Source organism: Thamnophis sirtalis, unplaced genomic scaffold (genome assembly GCF_051295495.1).
Source record: "Thamnophis sirtalis isolate CommonGarterSnake01/CBP01778 unplaced genomic scaffold, rThaSir2_p1.2 scaffold_12, whole genome shotgun sequence".
In the NCBI taxonomy this organism is placed as follows: Eukaryota; Metazoa; Chordata; class Lepidosauria; order Squamata; family Natricidae; genus Thamnophis; species Thamnophis sirtalis.
Genome location: NW_028261392.1, coordinates 32,187,088 through 32,209,244, shown reverse-complemented (window position 1 = coordinate 32,209,244; position 22,157 = coordinate 32,187,088). Strand labels below are relative to the sequence as shown.

The following is a 22,157-nucleotide window of genomic DNA, read 5'->3' as shown; positions in this document are numbered from 1 at the left end:
TTGCATTTTTTTGTGCTTTCAAACTACTAGCTTGGCAGAAGTTGGGATAAGTAACGGGAGCTCATTCCGTTATGCGACTCTAGGGATTCAAACCACCAAACTGCTGACCTTTCTGATCGACAAGCTCAGTGTCTTAGCCACTGAGTCACTGCATCCCTATGAAGAAAATATAAAGCCTTAATAAAAAAATATGAACACTCATATACGTTTCATAAATGTACAAAAGGAATAGTGGTTGCATTGTGACACCAAATCTGCCATTTTGAGTCTAATACACGCCTTGCAAACTGAGGAATTCAATATACAAGACAGGCAATCTATAGAAATTCTGGTCTATAGAAATCAGGTTTGGCAGGATAGAAAATAACAAAATAACAGCAGAAAATGCTGCTTAGTGGAAGAACTCTGGCAAGCAAGCGTAAACATTTGTAAAACCTGTTCTCTTCTACCCCATTCATGTAAATAGAAGGATCTGCTTTGTTTTTAACATTGATGAATCTCATTCAGCTGTAGAGAACCATCAAAATTGATATGTTCAGATCTGCCTTCTGTATTTGTTGATTCATATCTAATGTGCAACATTTCAAATATATGATCATTTCTGCATATATCTTCTAATATTGATATAAAAATGTTTTACAACACACAATATAAAGTATCAGTAACAGTATTTGAAATCCATGCTATCTACTTTTCTCCTAATACAACATAAAAAGAAATAGTACAGCATCTCTCTTAATAACTCAACTAAATAATCAAAATCAATACTGAAAATGAAACATGATGTAGCCCCATTTTAAGGTTTTAAATGTAAGCTTTAGAAACACTTTCATGGAATGTCTGCAAAATATGGATAGAAAACTACATTTCATTAAAATGAAAAATATATCATCATAATATAACAGCTAGCCGAACTTCGTTCTCTTTCCTCATTTAAATCAACCAATCATTAAATCAATCAGTCTCTCAAGTAGAGGTGGGGAAGGCTGGTCTTGTGTTTGAATCATAGGTCTAATGCTCTTTCAAAAAAAAAAAAGCCCTAAATCTATGAATATGTTAGACCTGATAAGAATGTATCAGTCAGGCATTGCCCAAGCAAATGGCTCTGCCAAAGTAAAGAGTCTCATATTTAAACAGCCATAGAGAGCAGCAGACTGACTGTATTTATTTATTTTGTTCAATTGGGTGGTATGAAACTCCAGAATGACTCTGACAGCTCCAAGTACAATAAATAGAATCTAAACAATAAGATAGGAGCTCCCTGCTCTAGAAGAGGGAATGCCCACGCTAAACAGATTTCAATTCCTGACTAACCCTAAACTGGGCTCAGAGAAGAGAGCAAATATTACTCAAAGCTGGGACTACTGAATACTACTTGGAAACTAATCAAGGAGAGAAGCAACTTACAACAAAGGAGAAATTTCCTGACAGAAAAATTAATCAGTGGAACAACTTGCCTCCAGAAGTTGTGAATGCTCCAACACTGGAAGTTTTAAAGAAGATGTTGGATAACCATTTGTCTGAAAGGTTTCCTGTCTAAGCAGAGGGTTTGACTAGAAGACGTCCAAGGTCCCTTCCAACTCTGTTGTTCTAAATTCTACTTTACACTGTCTCAGCTGTGGGCCTGGGATGAGATGAAGGCAAGATCTTAACAGATAATGTTTGCGTTGCAGTTAAGATAGTGTGAAGGCGAATTCTAAAAAACAATACTTCTCTCTTCCCCATAAATAATTCTGGTATATAGAAAATTCAAACTTTCACAGATTTGAAATTCTAGACATAATCCCATACAAGGACATTTTCTGTAGAGATCATATGCATAAATAACACTGTGCAATAGAATTAGTTTGTGAGACTTACAGAAAAGGGTCTTATTTTTAAGCATCAACCATTCTGGTGACAACTTTACCTAGTAATCGTTTTGTTTCTATTTTTATTGATTATAATGGAGCTAAATCCATAAACTGTCAGATCTTGTATTTTTCTGTATTTTTAGCAATAGGAGTACTATATATAATGTAGAGAAAAATAATTGCTATGTTCATTTACAGTGTCAGAAAATACTCATAAATAACCATGCTAAATTCCCATACAGTATAAACATGTTTGACAAACTAAACATAGTAGTCTCTTGAGATCACTTTAAAAGGCAATGTGCTATGCGAAGCATTTCATCCTGGATGTTTGGCAGCTCTGGGTGCTGTTTTTGCGCAAAGTTAGCACGAAGTCTCTTTTTTTAAAAATCTCATGAAAATCAGTGGTTGAAGCCTTTCTTGGCAGCACATCTTCTTTCCAGCACAAGAATGCTGGAATGCCAATCACCTTTGCGGGACAATGGGAAACACCATCAGGGAATGTATATCAAAGTGCCAAAAATAGATGTGTTACCTTTTTATTTCGTAATTTGAGAAATATTGTCAAAGGTTTCAGTTTGACAAATGGTTGCAAAGGGAAAATTCAAAGTGCTCCTCCCCCAAGAATATTGTTCCATTTTGTACAATCAAAAGCAATTTGAAAAGTTTCCAAAGAAATGGACACACGCCCCCTCTCTCTAAAAAACCATTTGTAGTGGTACAGTAGGAACTATCAAGGTAAGACATCTAATACCCTAGAGATGAACTTTTTTATACTTTAGGTCAGGGTTGTCCAACTTTGGCAACTTTAAGACTTGTGGACTTCAAGTGTCAGAATTACCCAGCCAACATAGCTTTAGGCTGTTCTTGATCCCAGCCCAGGTAATGGGATGGACAAGTCCAAGCATTTTTCTAGGTAACATTTTTCAGAAATAGTTTCCCTTTGCTTCCTTCAGAGAGCTGAGAGTGATTACTCCAAAGTCACCCAGCTGATTTTCTAGAGCTCACAAACTTTCATTTCCTAGCCTTATGCCCTTAACCACTGCACTTAAACTGCAGGGTAGAAGAACATACCATTCATTAAATGTTATTGTAGTTCTACAAGTCAATGTTGAGTCCGGGTAACCATACAGACAAGTACACACAGTTTGCTCGGCAACGTTTTCAGAAGTGTCCCAAAGGTGCTTTTTTCAAGAGGCAATTGGACTTGCTGGTTTTTCTTTGAGGACGTTTCACTTCTCATCCAAGAAGATTCTTCAGCTCTGAAGAAGAAGAGCTGAAGAAGCTTCTTGAATGAGAAGGGAAGCATCTTCAAAGAAAAACTTTGGGACAACCATGACCTGGATAACTGAGAATCTCCATAGACATTTTCAGAAGTGATTTTCACTTTTTCTGAGATATTTTTTCAGAATCCCAGGCTAGGTCTGACAGTGTGACTGGCTCAAAATCGCCCCCTTGGCTTCTGTGCCTATGAGAGGACCAGAACTCATGGTCCTCTCCTTGCTCCTAGTACAGCATATTTAATTCTCCATAACACTGTCTCTCATTAAATGTGCCCTCCCTTTCTGTGAGATGGGCAGTGTTGAAATCTGAGAAAGAAAAGTTCAGATTTTTCCTTTATTGTGCAAAAACAAACATCACATAATACAGGAGAACTTGGATCTGGAGTAGAGAATGACCAGCCGCTTTGAAGGAAAAATATTTTTCAAAGCTGAATAGGAAAAACACAATAACTAGAAACAGATGAAACATTTTTTCCTTGCATTTCAAGGACTGCAGTTTTTTCAAGCAGCCTTATTAGAAGGGCGCTTCTGTTTATGTTTATGACCATTGAAAGTCCCTATTAGGAGTAAAAACTGTAGCCCTCTGCACCTTTGCATACTTAAATGCCATTTAACTGAAAAGGTCTTGCTTTTGAGTAAATGACTATTAGATTGAATTATAAGCCTGCAGTCTTATTACCTGGGACTTCATGGTCAGAATCAACATGCAAAGTTAGCCTTTGATTATTCCATAACTAGGGTAAAAATACAGCTGTGCTGTGATACGATTTAGACAGTACAATGGTTATGTATTCAGAAATGTAAAGATCCCACAAATTCTCCAGGAAGGGGGAAATATATTGTGCATTTTCATATTTCTCACAGATTGTGGGATGGGAGTGAGGGAACCTTTGCTTACCTGCAGCTGCATTGCTAAGTGGAAACACACACACACACACACACACAACACTTTTAGCTCTTACCTTCAGACATCTGTAAGTTCAGACAGGCAGTCTAACTGTGTTATTGGATTACCCAAACTATGCATTTAACCATCTGGCTGTCAAGGGTTCATTTGCCATATGAGCTATAAATACAGTAACTCTAAAGAAAGAGCCATCCAAGGAGATAAGAAGCTTCAACATCATTACAAGTTCCAGCCTTTTAAGGCATCACTAAAGAGAAGAACCCAAATTGGCAATGGAAGAGAGCCGTTGGTCAAGGTCTTCCACTCTGCTAGCCAGTTTATGTCCAAGTGTACACTGTGATAAGCAACACTTTGAAAACTAGCAAGTTTATTGTGGCAGATACTTTCGTGAGCTGGAAACCATGTCATTAGATGGCCTCAATCAGTCCATTATTATGTTCCATTTCATATAGTTTTAACCCATATTTGTACCTTATTATACTGCTTTGACCCCTTCAGGTATTTGTCGTGGTGAAGGAGCTTGTGTAGCTCAATGAAGCTATGAGCTATGCCATGTAGGGCCACCCAAGATGGACAGGTCATAGCAGTGGGATCTGACAAAACGTGATCCACTGGAGAAGGAAATGGCAACCCACTCCAGTATCTTTGCTATGAAAACCCCGTGGACAGTGTTGTCCATGGGGTCCCGATGGGTTGGACACAACTTCACAGCTAACAACAACATACTACAATCAGTTTTGAAGAAAAGTCAAAGTAATCATGACTTTTTTAGGCATTACTACTGCTTATAATCAAAATAAATTAATAGAGCAAAGAAACCTGGAATAAACCCAGTATTCTAAATTCAGATATAATGGCAAGTGGTGGTTAAATTAAGTCAGAATTGATAAAACAGCAATACTTGATGTTTCTTATTCAAAACCATAACTTGCTTCTTGGAGTGGGTTTATACATTACATTGAGTCAAAACCAGACAAGATGGATTCAACTCTTTAGTAAATAAATTGCTATACCAAATGCAAAACTGATTATGTGATGACCTTTGCAGTATGGGAATACAGCCTATATATCTGATTTTACCCGTGGTTCAGTGAATCATTTTTTTATTAAACTAATTCAATGTTCTGGGTTTGAGCAAGACATCAGACCAACCACACAGGCGAGGCATAAAGCATGCTTGGTCAAACATGCACCTTGCCAATTTGGGGTTCAGCATAATGTACCAACACTGCATTTTGTGTCTTAAGTCTAGTTTGACTTTTAAACAACATGAAAGCCTATATACTGTATGTTAATACCTTATCAATATAGGAGACAAAACAAACGAAAGGCACTTCTGAAGCAAACAAGTTTTCTCATCAGGGTAAGGAATGAATCAAGAGTCACTGCAAGCCACATGTGGCACATTTCTGAAAGTCTCAGATATTTTGAGAGAGAAAAGCTTGTTAAGACATATTTCTAAGTTCAAGAGTTGGTGATACTTAGTGGTCTTAGCAGTAGCAGGTGTATATTTTTTCAGCCATATGCCAAAGTTTTGCAACTTTTTGACAAAGATGTAGCTCTGTTTTTGGTGTGCGGTGAACCTATAGATCAAAGCTGTCAAACTCATGGCCCATAGGCCGGATACATCACACACTGGCCACACCCACACCCAGTTTAGCAAAAGGGGGAAAATCACGATACATCACGTGACGCCACCGTGACGACGCAAGTTTGACACCCCTGCTCTAGATCATGTTTCTCAGTGTTAGCAACTTAAGAGGTGTGGATTTCAACGCCCACTATTTCTCAGCCAATCATTCTAGGAGAATCTAGGAACCAAAGTCCATACTTCTTAAAGTTGCTGAGATTGAGAAATCCTGCTCTAGATTGGGGTATTAGGTATTTAGGTATTTTTTTAGGTATTTATTGGGATTTATATGCCGCCCTTTTCCCTGAGGGGACTCAGGGCGGCTTACAACGACAAGGGAGGGGAGGTGCAAGGTCAAAACAAAACAATATGTGAACAACAGAAAAGTAATAAAAACCCAACTTTCATTCAACAGTCAAACACTCGGGCGGGTAATTAGGAACCTATCCCCAGGCCTGCTGGGAGAGCCAGATCTTGAGGGCTGCGCGGAAGGTCTGGACAGTGGTGAGGGTGCGGATCTCCATGGGGAGCTCGTTCCATAGGGTCGGAGCAGCAACAGAAAAGGCTCTCCTCCGCGTGGTCGCCAGTCGGTATTGACTGGCAGATGGAATTCGGAGGAGGCCCAGCCTGTGAGATCTAATTGGTCGATTTAGGGAGGTAATCGGCAGAAGGCGGTCTCTCAAGTACCCAGATCCACTACCATGGAGTGCTTTAAAGATGGTCATCAGTATCCTGAAGCGCACCCGGAGACCAACAGGCAGCCAGTGCAGCTCGCGGAGGACAGGTGTAACGTGGGCGAACCGAGGTGCGCCCACTATCACTCGCGCGGCTGCATTTTGGACTAGCTGTAGTCGCCGGATGCACTTCAGGGGCAACCCCATGTAGAGCCCATTGCAGGTTGGGGTCTCCAACTTGGCAACCTGGTTTTCATTAAAATGCTGAGCTGGCCGAGGAATTCTGGGAGTTGAAGTCCACAAGTCTATGGTCATTTTTTGCTCTGATACATTGGGGGCTTGACATTCCCAAAGAAGATGAGTCTAGTTGACCAAATGACAACATAACTATGAGTTTGCAACTGAATGGAATTTTGATGTATCCCCATTGTTTTCATGGATGTGGACTATGCAGGGCAGTTATTTTCTCCAAAATGGACAGAGCACGTAGCCCAGCTGGTTTGTTCCCTGGGGCTTTTCTTGTCTAGCCTGCTGGGAGGAAAGACAATTCCAGCTAGTCTATTGCTACTTTATTCTAATTAATTCCATCCCTGTGTGATTTGGCTCTACTCTTACCGCAAGGAAGAATGGCAAAGAAGGAAAGAAAGGAGAACAGCTCTACAAATAATCAAAACAGCCTGAAGGCATCTCAAATGGAGTTTATATTTGAGTTAGAAAAGTTGCCAGATGCAAAAGCAAATCATTTCAAAATTCTGTTTGGTCATTTTTTGCTCTGACACATTAGGGGCTTGACATTACCAAAGAGGATGAGTGAACAATAACTAATCTTATTTTAAAAATTTATGTCAGATGTTGTGTGGGTTTCTCTCTCGCTCTCTCGCTTTCTATCTCCTTGATACATTAAGTCTGAGGCTCAGCACAACTATTTGCAATTTTTAAAAATGTGGATTTCAGCAATTTGATGTCACATTTTGGCATCACAATCACAGGATGGGCTCTGGGGTCTGCAAAAAAAGATAATATGTGTAGTATGTGCACAGATGTTTCGCATCCTGGTCTTATTGAGTATTGGACCAGAAATTTAGATTGTAGGTTTCATGGCTGTATGAGGATCTGGGGTAAATAGAGTTGACCACAGATTAGCTAAAGTTGTGAGAATAAAATGCATGCTATCTTGTATGCTATCTTAAAAATAATAAAAAACGGTGCTTTCTATAGCATGTATAACTTGGTGTTCATTAAAATCACATTGGGCAGTACACTTTACCATTATTCTAATAAATTTAAATCAGAAAAGCAAGAAAGGGTTTATTGTTTTAGTGCCAGGATTGATTATAGGAAACAGCCCTTTGTGTCAACAGGAAAAGGAACAAGTAGCAGATTCCACCATAGCTGGGATGGCGAAAGAGAACAATTTGACTCGTGTAGCTCTGATAAGTTCATATCAGAATGCATTGACAGTATGCCACGTGCTTCCTCTAGCAGAAGAGCTTGCCAAATAGATGCTCTTGGTAGATTGACATCACTCTCCTCCTGCTGCTGAGAGTTCATTAGGTTAAAATCTTCACTGTAGTTTTTTTTTAATGTCATGAGTTTAAAAACAGGATCTTCAAAAATAATAACACTGTAAGGAACTGGTAGAGGAAACATTGAAGGATGGGGAGGTTTTATGATTTAGGTCAAGGGTGTCCAACTTTGGTGTCTTTAAGACTCCTTTCCTTTCACCTTCCAGAATTCCACAGCCAGCCATGGAAGTTGAAGTCCAAAAGTCTTCACTAATCAATCACTAAAGAATATATTGGTCCTGGTATCACAACATAAATGTCTCAGTCATCTGTTCCTCCAGTTTTGTCATTTTATGTTGGCAGCAAAATGGGAATATATTGGGTATATATTGCAATGGTCCTAATTATAGGGAGACCATCATTTCCTTTCCTTTCCTTTCCTTTCCTTTCCTTTCCTTTCCTTTCCTTTCCTTTCCTTTCCTTTCCTTTCCTTTCCTTTCCTTTCCTTTCCTTTCCTTCTTTCCTTTCCTTTCCTTTCCTTTCCTGCCCTTCCTTTCCCTTCCTTTTCGCCTTCTTTTCTCAATGGCGTGGTCAGGGCTTCCTATCTCTACAAATAAAAAGAAGGGATTTACCCACTCTCCCCCCATTCTTTACATCTTTCATCTCTCCATATGGCCAAGAGGGATGAAAATCCATACAACCACAGAGATGTAAATGCATAGAGAAACCCTCTTTAAGACACTGTCTCAGTCTTTGAAGGTGAAGTTCACACTTTGATGAGTAATTTCCACAAAACATTTGACCACTTTTGATTTGGAAGTTCATCTGTTTAATCTTACAATTACTGGATTGGGATCTGCTAATGATCTACCACTTCCATATCTCAACAGTTGGTTACTTATGAGCTAGTAATGAGCTAGTAAAAGGGATGTGGTGGCTCAGTGGCTAAGATGCTGAGCTTGTCAATTGGAAGGTCGGCAGTTTGGCGGTTCAAATCCCTAGTGCCGCGTAATGGAGGGAACACCTGTTACTTCTCCCAGCTTCTGCCAACCTAGCAGTTCTAAAGCATGTAAAAATGCAAGTAGAAAAATAGGGACCATTTTGGTGGGAAGGTAACAATGTTCTGTGCGCTTGTGGCATTTAGTCATGCTGGTCACATGACCACGGAGACGTCTTTGGAGAGCACTGGCTCTTTGGCTTTGAAACAGAAATAAGCACTGCCCCCTAGAGTCGGGAACGACTAGCACATATGTGCAAGGAGAACCTTTACCTTTTACCTTTAATCCTATACATGTCTATTTCTGAATAGATACATATACCATCTCTCTTCATTGAGCAATTCCAATTTTCTCTTTATTGACAGAAAATAGTGACATATAGTCTGAAATATTTTGAGGGGGTTTAGTGCTGTGGTTTTTTTTAAATAAAGTGATATTATCCCTAAATGGGGAATTAATCCTACTCATTCTCCTCCAAGAATTAAGTTATTCCCCTCTACAATTTCAGGAAGGGGTTTTCTTTTTTTTTTAAAACACATACAATTTTACTCTGTCATTTGGTATATAGATTGAAAATATGGGCAGGCTACTCCATTTTGCCTAGAGGTTTTGTGGACTGTCCAGAGGTTTTGTCCACTGATGATATTATTAGAATGCCTATTTTTTAAAAACAGAAATAGAATAGGGATCAAAAGCAGATAGAAAATTGAAAATGGACTAAGCATATGCTATTTATTTCTCAATTAATTTAACAATTCATACAAGGATCAAATAAAAAACATTTGATCTAATATTATTAACCCATTCAAAACAGGTTTTTTCCCAATTACCTTGCAAAAAGAAAAAAATGACATATTATATGTGTTCAAGAAACACACATGAAAATTAATAGTATAAATCTGTTGGAATACAAATATCTTGGTTGAATATCTGTGGCCTTGGACCAATTGGCAAAATGGGAGTAGGATATGTAATTTTTTAAATTATGGATTCTGTACAACCAAACCAAGAAGAGTAGGGATTTCTAATATTACATTTTCATACGGAACATGGAAACAGCCTTTCTGTTAAATACATTTTCCCCACTCTCCATGGTTGCTTAAGCGCTAAATTGTATGGATTACTATGTGCAGGATGTTTATGCTTTGGAGATTTTGGTCTGATAGACTCTGTTTTCTCCAGAAAGAACTGCTGAGCATAGCTGAAAATTCAGTTGGTTTACTGTCAATTTACATAATAAAAAATATAGCATTAAACTAAGTTTAAAACACAGATTAGGGCACCCTTTGTATAAAATAACACAATGCAGTAACTATGCAATCCCAGGCCAAACAGCATTGGCAAATCATATTGAATTTTGCAACCATCTTCGATGCCATTGTTGACTTTTCAGCTAGAAGGAGAATAGAGTCTTTATCTTTTAAGTTTCTATGATAAAAAAAAGATTTGGTCTGTTTATCAAAATAAATAAAAGGAACAATGAAGGAGAATATAGTTATCTACCATGAATAGACATAGATAAAGATATGCCTGCAGAAGAGTAGGAAAAAAAACTCTTCTAGTAGGATGTCAATCATATTCGAATAGGATACCAGTCATAACTCAAATGAAAACTCTGCTATTTAAGCAATTCTTTTAAAAATCAGCTAAATGAAGCAGTAGTTAAATGAAATATAAAATGTATGCTGATGTTGCATCCTGTTTTATTTTTAAAAAAATCTTAAGGGGAAAGAGTATACAGAACATTGCATTCTGATGGTCCACACACTGAAAGTAGACTCTAGCCAAGAACCCTGAAACATAATATTTAGGGTGTTCCATGCAAAACCATACATTGAAATAGCCAGATGTTCTGGACAATAGCAGGGGTGAAATCCACTTACCTTTGCTATTGGTTTGATAGCAATGTGAGTGTGCGCAAGTGCTACCGCCATGCACGTGCAAGACCTTCCGTGCATACACAGGAAATCCTGCTTTCTAGCTAAATAGAGTGGCACAGCTGATTGTCATAAAAAACAGTTCGCCTGAACCAGTAGCATTTTTTTTACTACTGGTTTGGGTGAACAGCTGGCATCTTTGCTACCAGTTTGGGCGAACTGGTCTGAACTGGTAGCATTTCACCCCTGGAAAATAGTCTGCAATTGCCTTTAGCCATTGCCACATACATATGCTGCAAAGGGGTTGATGGGTTAGCATAGGTTGCAGATGGTTGCAGACAGGCTAATGCAAACACCTCCCAAATCCCAACTGCATGTTATATGGAGGTGTGGTTCCTCCATTCTTTGATTGATCTGTGTGTTGCTGTTTGAGTGCCTACTAGTCAGGACATTAAATAAATGAATGCAACAATCCCCGAATAACAAACATGTATGTTCCTTTCCGGGCAGTGTCGGAGAAGTCTGCTCAACCCTTTGGATAGATCATCTTTCAAAAATGCTATTCAGTTGCAAACGGAAGTGAAAGACATCTGTTTCCAATTCAGGACTATTAGCCTCTTTCCTGAATAATCTCTCTAAAATGACTTCGGGGAGAAGTAATGCCTAATCCTAGCAAATTTGTGTATTACTGGCAGAGGAGATATTTCAACTACACCCACAAAGTTTCTGATACTTTTATATTATACTTAGCTTGGAATTACTTGGAATTTGTTTGATATGCTATCTCAGCAACTTTCTATTTTCTTTTTGAAAATACAAACAATCAGCATTTTCAAAGTTCAGTAAATATTCGGAAATGCTATGCACACTACTGAAAAGACTCTTAGGAATCTAAACAGTAACTTTGAAAGGAAAAGGAAGGGGCAGAAGAGTGAGAGAAAGTAAATACTGTAGTTTGTGGTTTTAGTGATGTATGAGCTGTAATCAAAACCAGCAGTACTTTCATTTTGGACAAAGGAAACTTAAAAGCCAGTCAAGGATATTTTCTAACTCAGTGATTTTATTTACTCTCTCAAGTGGTTGTTATCAAATAGTTTTCTGGACTAAGATCACACTGTCCTTTTAAGCCCGTTGCTTCCATTTTGGTTCTCCACAAGAACAATAAACACAATTGCATTTGTGTACTATGATACAATCAGTTGGGGATATTAGGTTAACGAGGACAAGGTGTCTCAGGTTTTTTGGGCTCCCTAGATTGATGGCCTCTGAGTACTCAGTACTTAATCATGCTCTTATTTATGAAATAATCACTTCATAAATTTTCCTATTGTGGCTGTAAGTTGAATGCATATGTGTGTATCTGTGACTGTAGGACTGTAGGTTTTTTTGTTAATATAAAACAAAAAACAGAGGGCATAGAGAGGCTGAAACTCACCTGATGTTTCCTAAGTGTTAAATCTAGGCTGATAGAGATTACTTTTATGAAATACAACAAAACATTATCATTAGGAACACTGAATGCTGTGGAATACAAAGAAGCAAGGTTAAAGGAAGGAATTGACCTTGTTCCTATCCTTCATATACTAATTTTATTGTTAAAATATTAATGTCTCTTTTCTATGTTTAAAGTGAAAATATCTGCTCACAGAAGAGCTCATGTTCCCAGATTTGGGTTTTATTCAGGGGAGGGCTTCAAAAATTTCAGCAACGGGTTCTCTGCCCGGTTGCTGGGTGGGTGTGGCCATGGTGGGCGTGGCCTAGTCAGCTCCTGCACCACAGTGGGGGAGGGGGGGTGACATTTTCATCTGAGGCTTTCCTTAAGAATCTGGGAGGGTGAAAACTGCCTCCCCCAGGCTCCGGATGCCTTCCGGGAGGCCCATTTTCCCCCTCCCCAAGCCTCCTGATGGGCCCTGCACTTACCTCATTTCCAAAATGGGCCCCAGAGAGACTCCTGGAAAGACGGGGCAGGCAGGGCCAGCCAGGGGTGGGATGCTCTCCAAATCAGCCATAACGTTAGCTATGGGTTCTCCCAAATTCAGGCGAACCCCTAGCAGCCCACCGCAGTTTTATTCGCTTTTAAAGGAGCCATGAATAAGTATAGTACAGTGACCAGTGTTTCTGTTGGGCATCTGATCCTAGCACTCAGATCATGGCCAGACATAAAAAGTAAGGCTCCTCATGATCATCTCAGCGGAATAGCCTTCTAAGATTATATGGGTTTTTTTTCCCTACTCCCATCACCTACCATGTTTCCCTAAAAATAAGACAGGATCTTATTTTCTTTTGATTCCCGAAATAGGTGCTTGGCCTTATTTTCCTGGAGATCTTATTATTTTTGAGGTGCAGGAGGCAGCGAGTGTGGTCACCTCATGGTTGCTGCTATGTTGGGCTTATTTTGGGGGGAGGACATATTTTAGTGTATTTGCTCAAAAGCCCAATTGGGCTTATTATCTGGGGAGATCTTATTTTCAGGGAAACAGGGGAGATAAGAGACAGTCATTCTACGCTTGTGACTGGCAGAATTAAGTCTTTTCATTAAGTAATGCTATTCTTGAGCATACCTGGCAAAATACATTCTTTGGAAAATGAATAAATATTGCTTCTCATTGTTTACTGCATCTGTGCACACAACAGGAGCTACACTTGCTGACATGAGTGAATGCTGCCTCATACAGTTGCATTTGCTTCCTGTCATTAGAAGGAACATTATAATTATTTCAGTATGAGAGGTAAATTAGAGGTTTTACTTTTTATTTATAACTGCACTGCAAATATCTTTTACGTGTGATTTATACATCAGATAGTATCAGGTCCTTCCAAAGATATTTATTATTGCTCTGGGAATAAATTAGAACCCAATTTTAATTTTCACTGAAAGGTGCAATTGATGACTTTCCCTGTTGACTGAATCTGGGTCGGTTTTACCATGGCACTTAACGAAAACTTGCTTCAAGAAACACTATAGCAGGGTATAAAAATCACAAAAGATGAAGGGTTAGGGAGTCACTTTTAATTTTGCATTGCATATTCTCTCCCTTCTCTAATACAGAAAAGGAACAAGATGGCAGCAATTTGGTAGTTACACTCATATTAATAAGTAGTGAATTAAAGCTTAGAGTCTTTTTTCTATGCAGTGATCAGTGCACTTTTGCCACATGAGGGTTGTTGCCCTTTTAAAGTCAATGTGCAGCAGTGTTGCTTATCAGAGTCACATTTGAACATGGGCCTAAACTTAGAAATTGGTTGTACTGCTGCTGTCCAAAGTGTCACGTCTCACAGTTGCACCCTGCCCAATTTCCTTTTCCCATCTTTCTACGTAAGAAAAAAGATTCTGAGAACAGAACTGTTTGCTGCATTTCACTGATTCATCTTTAGAGGTGATGAATTGTTACTGATGTGTGACTGGGACTGAAGTAACTTGTATCTTTTTTACTGCTTTACTATTTTACTCATCAAGGCTTTCTGGAATATCAGAAATACTATATCAAATATCATTATGGACCAAATGTTCACCCCTCACTGCTAAGAGTACTTCTAGAATCTAGATCCCAAGATCCAAAATTTCAGAAGACCCAGTACATATTTGATCTTATCAGATTTACAAAAAGAAGGTAAGATCAGCCTGCCCAATTCTATGGAGAAGCATCACTTCATTGGCTAGAAGAAGTCCCTTATAATATGCTATATGGTCAAAAAGCATAGATTTCCTAGTACAAAGTCTTCAACAGTGTGTGTGTGTGTGTATGTGTGTGAGAAAGAGAGAGAGAGAGAGAGAGAGAGACAGAGAGACAGAGAGACAGAGAGACAGAGAGAAAGAGACAGAGACAGAGACAGGTGATTCTTTCTCATGAATGATTTCATATGCGTTGCGCCAGTCCTCGAATCAACAGAAAAATATGCCACCATATCTTCACTATTTGACAGCTGGGGTCCCTCTACCTTTGTGATGAGACTTGCAAGTGGTCCTGTCTTTACAGCTCTACTGTGGCAGAACTTAAGAGCAGCAATTGGTGGGTTGCCTGTCTTTCTTTCCCTGCCCACCCAGTGTCACCAACCAATGGTAACATCATCACCATATTTCCTTACTTAAAAGTATGGCAGGGCAAGCTTAAGCTGATATGAATGGATAACTACAGTGGAAGCTTCAGTGACATTTCAAATTGCCTGATCGACAAGTCACTAATGCGGAGGTGCTTGTAGTCTGTGCCCTTGCCTATTTCTCAGTCCAGCTGGTTGTCAGGTTGGTGGGGGAGGGGGGAGAGGAGGAGGAAATTCATACAACACATTGTGTGTGTGTGTGTGTGTGTGTGTGAGAGAGAGAGGGGGGGGGGTCTTCCATTTCAGCTCAGCCAGTTGTCCACCACATTTACCTCTCATCTGGCCTATTTTTTGATAGAGGTTATTACTCTTCCAGAAAACTAATAGTTATGTAGAAAACTGTTCTTACCCCCCTCGTCCCACACCAACACACTCCAAGCCAAAGATAAGTTACGGCATTTAATTAACAGACAGACAGGTCCTTGGCAGCAAACCAGCACAGACAAACTTGGGCAGAAATCCAGCATAGATAAGGCTTGGCAGCAAACCAGCCTGCCAAGCTCACAATAATGTTCTTCGACATTAGTTCCTGCATTGACTTCTGCAAGAGGGGCGTGTGCACACAGTCTTTTTATAGTCTGGAGAGGAGCCTAATGACCACCAGCTGAGTGCAATTACCTCCTGTAACTGCGCAACTGTTCCTGACGCCTATTAACTCTTCGGTGCCGGGCATCCAGGAACAACTCACTGCTGGCGTCCGGATCACTCTCCCTTGTCTCCTCCCCACTGGTCCAAGGCTCAGGTGCCTCCTGGTGGCCAACCAGCCTCTCTGCGTCCTGCTTGGAGTCGGAACCCTGTCCAAGGTCCTCCACATCCTCCAGCGCCGACTCATAGGGCCCCTCGCTGTCGGAGTCTGGTGGCAGCTGGAACGGCTCCTGCTGGGCCACAACAGAAAGCTATAAGTATTTCTGTCATTTACTGATAGTCTTCAAGATTGGCCAAGCTAACAGACTCCATAAAGACTACAGGAAATCTACTTTATTGTTGTAGGATATAATAACAGGATCTTGAAAGCCAGACAGAGTTTCCTCTGATCCCTCTTATCAAGAATAATCCATCCACTTTTGAGTTTCTTTCTCATTTTCTTTCTTTTTTAGAGCTAAGCTGATGCTTATGTAACCAGTTTGCATTCCTTCTTCAAGATTATTATAGCTGGGAATACACCTAGGAATAGAAGGGGAAGCTGATAGAACTCTTGTCAATTTCAAGAGTTCCCAAATATCTCAGAAAATAAATGCTGCAGAGGAACAGTAGTGTGTAACAGAACCCTCATCGGTGGGTTTCATGTTTTGTTACCATTGATTTGCCCGCCCCGCCCCCCCATGTGCACCTTCCACGCATGCGCCCGGCCTAAAAAATATGCCTAAATAGGACAGCATAGAGCTGGGGCGGGTGAGGGGGGAGCATCTTCATTTTACACAAGCGGTTGGGGCAAACCGGTTCAAACCAGCTGAACACCACCTCTGTATCCTGTGAAATAATATCAGAACAGGAAAAATGGCAAAGTTTGCCTGTCAAAGTAACAAAGGCACAGAAAGTAAGGGCATGGAAGACTTGTTGAAAGAAACAGCAGAAAACAGTGTTCATTTGAGATAGAGCTACAATACACCTCTTTTTCCCAGTTTAAATGATCAACTTTTTTTTTAGAACAGATATACTGGTCGTACAGTGTAGGAAGACGTCTAGTGGATTTCCAGAAGATTGATATACTAATGTATGTAAGGATCCATGTATTGCCTGAATGGTGGTTCAGGCATTACACTGTTTAGATTCCTTTGTGGAAATAAGGTCCCTGGCTTTTCTGCAGCTCAAGACCAAATGGCCTTGGAAGGCAGGAGCTAAGGACTAGGAGTGGGGAGGACATGTGCCTTCAGCAGGCTTAGCAGATACTAACATTTTATTGCTAAAGGTAGATAAACTGAATGAGGCACTCTAGGTGATTCATATGCCAAGACTTGTTTTGAGATAATGTGGAAAACACTACATTAAACTATTAAGGAAGAATTTAAGCTCCCTCCATGATTGGTTGAAAATGATGAATGGGCATTTTTATGCTGCAGTTGAAGGGATACAAGGATAAAATCAGCAAAAGAAAGATATAAAGTTAGTTAGTCTTTGGAACATTGTAATGGATCTTTCAATTTTTATTTTCCCAGAAGAGTCTTAAACCAGGTACCATCAAGATATAAAATTTCTCTAGTCTCTGGAAGCATTGCTTCTGCTACATCAAAGTTTGTAATATAAAAGTTTGCTTGCATCTAGACATATGATTTTTTTGTTTAATGATCATGCAATTGTTTAATTATAAGCAGAGCTCACAAAGTGAGAGATGGAAGCTAATAGAAATAAAAATAAATTTTATAATTGGGAAAGCAGGAACATCTGTTGATTGCCAATGGGACAAAAAAAATGCAGAGATCAAATTGAAAGGTCTTCATCATCTGGATTAAATGATCATTTCTGACAGATCTCAGAATTTTAATTCCCAGAAAGGACAACATGCAAAAGAAATAATTAAAATTAATTTGCATTTTCAGTAAGGGAACAAAATACATTTTCATAATATCCCTTAAAAATTCTTTAAATATTTCAGATATATCAGACTGGAATCCAATTCTTAAAGCACAGTGCTTGCTTAGAATGCATACGATTTAATGGGGAAAACCCTCCAGTTTATGCAGTTCATATTTCAGGTTTCAGTAATTTTATTCCCTCTGGAGAAAGCAGATGGTACACTAGGATTTATGGAGATTCTCAGTCACCCAGGCCAAAAAGCACCTTTGTAGATTAGAATTGTACAAATGTGAGACAGGATAACATTCACTTGGACTGGATATGCTATGGGGTTTATCTATATACATAATGTTCTATATATACCATACATTCCCTTGGTTTACATTTATGCCAACCACTTCATCCAACTGCCTGCTTTGGGTTGAAACCTCTCCAAAATTCATCACAATTTGGTTTAGTCATTCCAGAAATGTCAAGGCTAACATTAGCAATGGGAAGTGACATTTTGTTCACTTGTAAACTGGTATACAACAGAGTTGTCAATACTGAAGGTACCAAATTAAGAAATAACTCTGAAGAGCTCTTGCACATATGTCCACAGTTGGAGAGAAAGAATGAACAAGAGGAGCATTATCAGGAAACTATTTTGGTTTTTACTTGGAGGTTCTAAGTTAAACATTTTAAAGGCAGGATTATTACAAGATCTGTTCAGGAAGAAAAACTGCCAATACCTTTTATTTTTATGTTAAGCTTTGAAATATGGTCTCTGTTTGGCCTTAACATATGGGTGGGAACAATGGATAGTTTCCAGTTTAGGAACAAGTTCCATCCCCAAAATCTGTCCTCAAGTCGAATTTGTAATATTCATGTATTTAGAACAGTATTATTGTAGAATACTGTACAAATAGTATTGTGTAATGAATTTGAACCACTGTGTATTTAACTTGAATCACTGTGTATTTAATTAGATTTTGTTCTTAACTATGGGTCATGCTTAAACCATGGCATTCTTCAACTGCAGACCTGCTGTATTGCTGAACCAGAACTTCCTGAAGCCCCTGGTCGCAAGGCTACTATTGATGCTCGGAGTATCAGTTCCTGACCTTTCTTCAGCATCTAGAAAAGTTTCCAGAATTGATTTTCAAGAAGCATGCAGAATGTCCACACCCAGGTGAGCTATCTGGCACTACCATATATAGATATTCTTAATCATTAAGATATGAAACCGAAAAACCATGAGTAAAGATTACTAACCTATAGCAAAGATACACACATGCATTACCAGTCAGTTCCTGGTGGATACTTGAATAAATGTGCTATTATCATTGTGCATTTTAATTCTGACTCAGTGCTGAGCAAAACCAACCAACAGCTCAGCCAGTGCCGTGCAAAATGATTTGTCAAATCATTAAAGTATCATCTTTCTATTTATTTATATTCAGAGGCCAAATTTTTAAAAATGCACATAAAACCGATAAAGTTAAAAACATACAATCAAATAAATTATATACATGCACATAGATGGCAAAATATTAAAACAGTGATAATCAGTAAGACAGTAGCAGGTGTTAAAGAAGTATTACTTTAAGCCCTTAAATGTTGGCTAGATGACCCAGCTTGGGCAAGTTTAAGTCATTGATTTCTGAAGGTTCTGCAGAACTGAACCAAGAGTTTCTGCAAGTAAGAATGGTATAATCTTAGATTCAGTCCTTTCTACTACTACACCTACCAAGGAGTGGGTGGGGTAATGTAGGGTGCCACTCCTGATATAATTAGCAATTCAATAGGGCGTGGGCTCTTGTTTTTATGGCTGTGTCCCAGCATATACACCAGTGATCCAGATAGGGTGTGGTATTACATTTCCTCTCCATTAGGCTCAAGGTTAGGGCATTTAACTTATGTAAATACATTTTTGCTAAAAGGTATTCTGTATCTTGTAATTTTAATTTTTTAATAAACAAATAAAATTCTCCCTATCATCAGTTTCCTATCTTTAAAAACAGATTGAGTAAATCATGAAAAGTTCTTAGAGCTTTTCAAGAAATGCAATATATTTAGGAAGAGCCTGAAGCCAAAGGGTTGGGCTATGAAAAATATATGTATATATCAAATGAGTCAGTGGAGAGCAGGTGAGCCCAGAAAATGAAAAGTTGTTGAGAACTGATCTTATGCCCTGAGATCTTCTTTATTCCTCAACCTAGCTTACTGCCTTTAGATTTAATGAAGATACTCTTCTCTTACTGTATTTTAGTTGGACTAGATTCTTTAGAGGAAATCTTCTCCTTCGACCTGAACATGTGTTCCTTTTTAAGGGAGAGATTAGTTCAGTGCAGCCAACTAGTTGACTGCAGCCAAGAAATTAAAAGACGCTTGCTTCTGGGGAGGAAAGCTATGGCAAATCAAGATAGCATACTAAAAACCAGAGACATCACCTTGCCAACAAATAGCTGATACCACTCTAATGGCAGAAAGTGAAGAGGAACTAAAGAGCCTCTTGATGCGGGTAAAGAAGGAGAGTGCAAAAGTTGGCTTGAAACTCAACATTAAGAAAACTAAGATCATGGTATCCAGCCCTCTCAATCCCTGGCAAATAGATGGGGAAGAAATGGAGGTAGACAGATTTTATTTTCCTGGGCTCCAAGATCACTACAAATGGGGATGGCAGCCAAGAAATTAAAAGATGCTTGCTCCTGGGGAGGAAAGCTATGGCAAATCTAGACTGCATACTAAAAAACAGAGACATCACCCTGCCAACAAAAGTGTGTATAGTCAAGGCTATGGTTTTCCCAGTTGCAACCTATGGCTGAGAAAGTTGGACCATAAGAAAGGCTGACCACCAAAGAATGGAGGCCTTTGAACTATGGTGCTGGAGAAGACTCCTGTGAGTCCCTTGGACTGCAAGGCGATCAAACCAGTCAGTCCTAGAGGGGATCAACCCTGACTGCTCTTTAGAAGGCCAGATGCTGAAGCTGAAACTCAAATACTTTGGCCACCTAATGAGAAGGAAGAAATCACTGGAGAAGAGCCTAATGCTGGGAAAGATTGAGGGCAAAAGAAGAAGGAGATGACAGAGAATGAGGTGACTGGATGGAGTCACTGAAGCAGTAGGTGTGAGCTTAAATGGACTCCAGAGGATGGTAGAGGACAGTAAGGCCTGGAGAAACGTTGTCCATGGGGTCATGATGAGTTGGACATGACTTTGTAACTAATAACAACAAAGTTCAGTGTTTCTTAATCTTAGCTATCTCAAGACATGTGGACTTCAACTTCCAGATGTGCTGATTGGGAATTCTGGGAACTGAACTCAACACAACTTAGTTGCCAATGCAGAGAAGCACTGACCTAGGTTAATGAAGACCAAGAACAATCTCACTCCCACTCCTGTTGCCTGCTTGGAAAGAAAGTAGCAGACATAAGGGACTTTGTTCTTTCACTACTGAAGTCTTACAGGCAAGTAAAACCGGGAGAGAGATGGGAACGGGGAGCAAAGCCTTGCATGCCCACACAGATCTTCCACATGGTTGCTGTGAAGTTAAACAAAACAATAACCAGTGAAATGTCAGATGATTAATGTGGAAGAGATGATATATATTAAATAGCATTGTTATAGAAATTCCTTTTGGTAATCCTTGGATCCTTGGATAAAAGTCTTATTCTTTGTTTTATCTCTTTTCTTCATGCCTTCCTGAAAACCAGACTTCTACTTCCCACCACTATGAGCTAATATAGCTGACATGAATCTGTCATTCAGACCTTGATCAATGCCTCCTTAGCTGGAATAGTATTCATTATGACATCAAGAGATTTCCAAGAATTCTGCCATTTATAATTCTTCATTCAAAAACATGTATGTAGTTGATATATTTAGCAAATAGGGAGGCCACATCAGGGGTGGGTTCCTGCCAGTTCTAACATCTTCTATAGAAAAGGTTCCACAAATCTACAGTGCCGTTTAGAACCAGCTCCAGCTCCCTCCCCCCACCCGTCCAGACATCATCAAGATGAAGAGCGAGAGGAGGAATTCTGGGAGTTGAAGTCCACAAGACTTAAAGCTGTCAAGTTTGAACCCACCTCTGGTCTGAAGGCTCCAGAGGGCAAAAAACAACCCTATGGGCAAACTGGAAATCCGTTCCTAAACTTTCTGTTTGCCTGTGCAGCCATTTTTTACACTCCAGAGGCTTCAGGGAAGCTCCGGAGGGTGAAAAATGGCCGTAAAAGAAGGCCGAAGTCAGCTGGTGCCTCGCTTGCCCTAACAAATGGCTCCGCATGCCATCACAGTTCTAAGCCATGTTTTTCAATTTTGGCAACTTTAAATTGTGTGGACTTCATTTCCGAGAATCCCATGCTAGCTGGGGGATTTTGGTAGTTGAAGTCCTCACATTTAAAAGTTGCTTGGGTTGAGAAACCCTGAGTTTCCTACCTTTGTGGCATTTCATAAATCTTTCTACTATCTGAAGATGAAACAAAGCATAACCCTATTTTGAATAAACAATAATCTTGTCTATAATGCTCTACATTTAAAAATAATGTGCCAGGAATCGACACTATTTCACTTGGGAACTTGTCGGACTCAACTGTTTATGCATAGATAAATGTCTGGCATGCATGGTCTACTCTAAAGTATATTAGTGTACTTCACAATATATCCCACTTTACAGGCTGAATTTAAAGCTGGTTCTGGAATTTCTGGCTCCAAGGAAGTCCTCTGTGCAGACATTTGTCAGTTAGCCAATGCTACAGTGCTACAGTAAATAAGAGTCAGTCCAGCTTGTATTTAACAAGCAAGCCACCAAGAGTCCAAAGCTCAATTAATGACCC

At 39.4% G+C, this 22,157-nt stretch overlaps 1 protein-coding gene across 3 annotated transcripts in view; it reads right to left on the bottom strand.

The window, feature by feature from the left end:
• Positions 1–4,224, bottom strand: part of FHL2 (four and a half LIM domains 2) — a 36,173-nt gene extending 31,949 nt beyond the window's left edge. The window contains exon 1 of one of the 3 annotated variants that reach the window (XM_087726463.1): positions 4,099–4,224. The gene's annotated coding sequence lies outside the window, so the exon portion shown is untranslated. The remainder of the gene's footprint in view (positions 1–4,098) is intronic. The other 2 variants (XM_087726464.1, XM_087726466.1) reach the window with 2 other exon arrangements.
• Positions 4,225–22,157: the final 17,933 nt, after the last annotated feature.